The sequence below is a fragment of the Taudactylus pleione genome, unplaced genomic scaffold (genome assembly GCF_031769625.1).
Source record: "Taudactylus pleione unplaced genomic scaffold, aTauple2 ptg000162l, whole genome shotgun sequence".
Taxonomy (NCBI): Eukaryota; Metazoa; Chordata; class Amphibia; order Anura; family Myobatrachidae; genus Taudactylus; species Taudactylus pleione.
The window spans coordinates 14,187,306-14,193,733 of record NW_028284564.1 but is presented as its reverse complement, the minus strand read 5'-3'; positions in this window follow the sequence as shown (position 1 = coordinate 14,193,733).

The following is a 6,428-nucleotide window of genomic DNA, read 5'->3' as shown; positions in this document are numbered from 1 at the left end:
CGGAGTGCCGTTGGAGCAATGCCAGCACATATTGGGCACATCAATACCCATCTTATAGAGAGTATCTGGGTACCTAAACCATCGGATACTAACTGGTATTTGGTCTCCATTACACAGACACTAGGAAAGCAAGCATGAGCTAAACAAAATATTTTTCCACAGTTCGCCCCTAAACTCTTGACAAATCACAATCCCAGATTTTAATGAAGTGGGGAAGGGATAGACTAGCATCATCCGAGATGAGATTATATATAATTGGGAGATAGCATGAGTCGGTACAGTAGAACCAGCATAAAAGTGCTCAAAAGTCATGGGAGCCGTATGTAAGGAGCTTGAGGCCCCGAGACATTGCAGGAAATGGCGGACCTGTAAATAACACCGGTTTTCCCCCAAAGGTAAGTTTCACTGGTCGTGTACGTCTTTAAAGGGCACTATCGTTTCCCCACTCACCGGCTGTCCAACTCGGAAAAAGGCCCACATCAAATCAATGTTGGAAAGCTCTATGGTCAGTTCCAGGAGAGAAGCGGTCATTTATGTCACCTTTTAATATAAAGATTTAACCCCCCCCCCCCAAAAAAAAATAAAAATAAAAAAAATACGACATTTGGGAGGAGGCCAATGAAGAGCTAGAAGGATTCTTTTTAAGGGATTTCCACCAAGATAGTGTGGGCCCTATAGTGGGCTGGGAGGTACCAGGAAGGGTGGGGAGCCACGGAGCTATGCATATAGGAATGACCAGTGCCTGATTCTCAATCTGTACCCACTGTTTACCTGTATCCACTCTAGAATTCAAGTAAGAAGTCAAGCTTGGTAATGCCCCTGAATATTAGGGAGCTGTAGAACCCCCTTGTGTGGCTGCCTGTACATTAGATCCATCCTGATATGGGGTCTTCCGCCCTCCCATAAGAGCATGAATGTCCAAAAACCATCAGGGAGGTATCTTAATGGGCAAGGTTTGCAGGAGGTAGAGAATCTTGGGATGAGAGTAAATATCAGGATACCTAACCTCCCAAACCACAAAAAGGGTCTTGCTTTCCAGGACTGTAATTCTGAGTGTATTTTGGCCAGAAGAGGGGTAAAATTAGCCTCAACTAGGTGAGTTAGGTCTTTAGAGCAACACCCAGGTATTTCAATTGAGAATCATGCCAGTCAAAGGGCAACTATCATTTGAAGATATGTTGTAATGTTCAGGGCAACCGTCTTAGAGTAGTTGACATTGAAATTAGAAAGGTCACCAAATACTGTACACTTATCCAGTAAGTTTGGTAGGGAGATCACCGGATTCGTAATCGTGGCCAGTAAATCATCAGCAAAGAAGCCCAATTTATACTCCCCATCCTGTACCACATATTCCAATATATCAGGGTTCAACTTTATAGATCTTGTGAGAGCCTCCAAAGGATGAAGAGCAGGGGAGACAGTGGGCATCCCTGTCTAGTACATTATTAATGTCAAAGGAACCAGAGAGGGAACCATTGACTCTAATTCTAGCAGAGGGAGAGTGGTAAAGGGCGAGTATGTGTTGGAAGCAGACAGGACCCAATTCCAAATGTCCCAGCAGCCCAGCTATAAAACTCCAATCATACCTGTTAAATGTATTCTCAGCATCTGTGGACAGCAAGATCGCAGAGCTATCCGTTGAGGAGATGTGGTTGATAAAGGCTAGAACTTTGGAGGTATTGTCACAAGCTGGCACAAAACCTACCTGATCACTATGTATGAGCGTAGGCAGGCGAATTTTCAATTTGTTTGCAAGAAGCTTTGCAAATATCTTGACATCAGCCTTAAGAGAGGTGACTGGATGGTAGCTGGGACACAGGGAGGGGTTCTTACCCTCTTTATCTATAGAAGATGCCTGTATTAGATGGAGATGTCTATGACCCAACAACAAGTAATCTACCCTGGAATAGGACAGATGTGGGTGTGAAAAATGATTGAAGTCACTATCCATGGGGTGAAGGATGCGCCAAGCATTGGACAACTTGTGAGTGTGTAGCATGCACCTTACCCTTCAAGACGTACGGCCTGGAATAGTAGAGGACCCTGAAGAGTTATCTTGTTGGTGATCCAGAGCCCAATTCAAGTCACCACCAACTACCAAGATCCCCTCCTGAAGTGAGTCAATTCTGTCCAGGACCTTTTGCGAAGAAGGCCGGTTGGCCCTGATTGGGGGCATAAATAATCGCAATTGTAAAGCCTTGATTAAACACAGAACATTTAACAAGTAGGCATCTCCCCTCCTCCAACCGATGGACTGCAACAGTAGACACAGGCAGATGTTTAGCAAACAGGATAGAAACTCCCTTAGATTGGGATAGTTGCAATAATATACTGTGAGATAGAATCTATTGCTAAGACGGTAGGGGTTGAAGTAGAATTATGAAAATGGGTCCTTCGAACTAGCACAATGTCAGCATGGAAGGACTAGAGAGCTTTAACCCTTTTGTCGGGGATGTTGCCAGTGTTTCCTCCTCGGTAAACTAGAAGGCAAGGTGTTTGGATGTGAAAGGGCCTGCCAATCAGGAAAACTATGTTATCAAGGCCTAAGGCAGAACAGAAGTCAAAGAGATCCGAGGGAGCCTGGAGGGTGTGCAGCTTGCCATGGTGGGAAACCTGAAGGGATAGCGGAAATCTCTATCTGTATTTGAGATCCTATTTGTGGAGCGCCTCCATAAGAGGCTTCAGCAAGCTCCGCTGCTGGAGTATGCGCCACGAGAGATCCTGGAAGATCTGTAGATGGGTTCCATTAAATTCCACACCTTCCAGATTGCGGGCTTTGCGAAGGGGCTCTTCCTTTTGTGAAAAGTAGTGGACATCCCACGGTCAATCAGTTCCCGGGCCTTTGGTTAGAGGGCTCTATGTGCATGGTCAAACTCAATGGAATCATTAGGATTCAGAATTTCCTGAAACCTTTATTTTGATCAGAACATCTTCTGGAAGACCACAAATCCAAATCCAAATAATCCAAACACTTGTGGCGCCATATAAATAAAGGATAATAATAATAAAATATTAGACCTGATTTATCACGGATCGCTATTGCGATCGCAGCTGCGTAATCGCACACAGTTATGCTGCGAAAATATGCTAAATGTTGGAAACCGCACAGCCAGCATAGAGACGCCCACTACTGCTTTCTCACATCGTAAGACCTTGCAGTCCTGCATATACATCAGTAACAATTAAACCCTCACGCAGAATTACAGCAGGTCTGACCTGTCTCAGAAATTGCAAGTCTCGTTGCATGCAGTGAGTACTCAAGCTGCGTATGCCATCGCAGTGGCTAATTTATGCACGCCTATGTAACGGCATTCAAACGAACAGGCACGCCTGTGTTTCTCTGACCACTCCCCCGTCACCACCCCCCCAAACGCTGATGTCCCGTCACTCACTCAGCGATGGCTTTCTATCTGCATGCATGATCGCAGTGCGATTGCAATGCTAACCTGCAATTGCAATCCGTGATGAATCGGGCCCATTGTTCCGTTGGCCCTTGTCCAGATCATCAAGATGGCCCTCATATCCAGAAACTGTTGGGAGACTGTATCGCAGAGCTTAGATAACTGGGCGACAAGGGTGACAATATGAGAGTCCAAGTGCTTGACATTAGCCTGTACCATAGAAATCTAATGACCTCATTCAGACCCACAAGCAGGTCGATGGTGGGTCACTACGCACACGCCGCGTGTGCAAGCCCTGGAGCGAGAGAGAAATCGCTACAAAGGGGCGGCTGTCGATGTTGATCGACAGCTCGCCCCGTTTTGTAGGCGTGGTGGGGGGTGGCCAGCCAAACTGAGGCGTTCCTGAAGGAACACCTGCAGTTTGTAGGTGGCCCTACTGACATCACCAGTGATGTCAGTAGGGTGCTTCCTGCTCTGTTAGAGCATGAAGCTGCCTGGGGCTTGCGTTAGACGAGACCCTACCGCAAAAGTCTCATCGCAAGCCCCGATGGTCTCGACCATCGTGACCATCACCTAGTCACTTGCTAAAGCTGTTGGTGGTAACCCACAGCTTAGCGAGCGGCCAGGAGGCCGCCTTTCAAAAGAAAAGCGGCCGCTCTCAGTCAGAGCAAGCGCTCGCATTTTGCGAGCGGCTTTGAATGAGGTCCTAGGTCTGAAGAGATTCCTGTAGCCAAGATTCAAGAGCTTGAATGTGCTGCTTGGAGGGGAGCATCTTCACATGCGTAAGTATCTCTGCAATTTCGCCTCACAGTTGTGACATTTGGGCATGAAGATCGCCTGATGAAGGAAAATGAGCCACGGTGGGAGAGGAAATTGGAGCAGTCTCAGGTGGGGCCTTGTGAGAATCTGCAGTATGTGAAATCAAATAAGAGCGCAAATTTGACCGGGAAGAGATATTTTGTGATTTACAGGAATCCTGTGAGCCCTTACTATCTTTGCCCATCAGGAAGATAGCTCCAGTCTGTCCTCAATGCCACTGCTCGACTTATCTTCCTCTCCAAACGCTCTACATCTGCCTCCGCTCTCCTACAAGCCCTCCACTGGCTCCCCTTCCCTTTTAGAACCCAATTCAAGGTTCTCACACTCGCTTAAAAAGCCCTCACCCAATCTTCCCTCATATACATCTCTGATCTCATCTCCCTTCACTCTCCTGTCCGCCCCCTTTGCTCAACTAATGCACGCAGCCTCTTATGCTACCTGATTACTTCCTCCCACTCCCGCCTCCCAAGATTTTGCCCGTGCTGCTCCCGACCTTTGGAACTCTCTCCCTATCAGACTCTCCTCCTCTTTACAATCCTTCGGCTCTCAAGACCCACTACTTCATCAAAGCCTTCCAGCTCCCATCCTAACTTGCTGCAACATGCTCCTTCCTCCCTGTTTACGCCATCTGTGTCACACCTGTTTGTCTGCCCCTCCCCTTTACGAGCAGGACCGCTACCCTCTTGTGCTTCTCCTTTACTTTCACCTACTTCTTACCCCCTACCCATGCACCTAACACTTGGTTGCTTACGCTGTTGCATATCTAGGTGTTATGGTCACTAATGTTGCAATGTATATTATCCATGTCCTTGTCCTATTTTGTACTGTAAGTCAGTTGTCAAATTATTTGTTTATGTACTTTGTAAGGCACTGCGGAACACTTGTGGCGCCATATAAATAAAGGATAATAATAATAAGGGAAGTTATATATGAAGGCAGCACTGTAGACAGAGTGGATGATGGTCACATTCCCCCGTTAGTGAGACGGCATGGTGAACAGATAGCACCTATATGAGGCAATTGGTGACGGCAATACATGGCAGGCCAGTGTAGGAGGGGGCCAAGCATCAGATCCTGCAACTAGAGCAGGCAAAATCAGGTAAGGGCAATGTAGCTAGGCAGTCTACTAAATCTCTGTAGTGAAATGTCACTGTGCTGTTTGCAAGAAGAGCAGACTCTGTGAAACAGAATTAAGACAGCAGGCTATGTGGAATACTCCACAAAATGGCTGTCCCCTCTCATTTAATCCCAGCAGCAGCTTCTCAACAGTGTAGCAGGACCAGGAGCATTGTAAAGCACATTAGAGTATGCAATAAAAATTATATAATAGTCGAGCCTTCCCAGAGGGCACAGGGTAGGTGAGTGAGGGAGATGCAGTCACTGAAGGCCCTGTAGCATGGACCTGTAGTCTCCGTAAAAAGGCCGGTGGCCTGCAGGTACAGAATCGCTGGGCATCAGCCACTGTGAGCCTCCCATCTAGGTGGTCCCACAGACCAGGTTCTGGTTGCCGTGCTTGGGGAGTCAGGTAGCTGGAGACGCTAGCGGGGAGGACGCCTTGCCCACATCAAGCCACAGGGAGGCACATCTGCTCTGATTGTCAGCCAGGCCATGCCCCCAGGTAGTGAATTTTTATTATCTGCTGAAAACATGGTCTTATCTCCTCTGCATGCCTCCGAGACACGTCATTGCTGCTGAACCATCATTGTACTGGCTACTTCTCTGCCTGTACTCAAGGTCTTAGAAAGTAATTATCCATTTAATATACAGAGCAGCTACTTATAATTGCATAGAAACTGAACTGGAATCGGTACAAAGCAAAGGAGTATCTGACTGGGTCATTAGGATTTCAATGCAGGTAAAAATGTATTATAGCATTAAGTTTTAATGTATTATGTATAATAGCAGTGTCTCCCAAACATATTCCTTAAGGCAACCTGCTCTCCTAGAAGGTGCGGGAGACTCACAAGATTTTCTTCTGGGAGTGCCCCAGACCCCTGGAAGAGTGGGTGGATCTCCCGAATCCTGCCCACTTCCTAATGAAGTGGACAGGAAGGAGAGATAATACACGGAACTGCGGTCCATAGGGAGGGGTCACGGCTAAATGACACAAATTGCATTATTTTAGCCCTGCCTCCTCCCCACGGACACGCAGTTCGGGAACTAATGACGTACATAGCTTGGCTCCGAAGTGGCATGAGGAGGATCTGG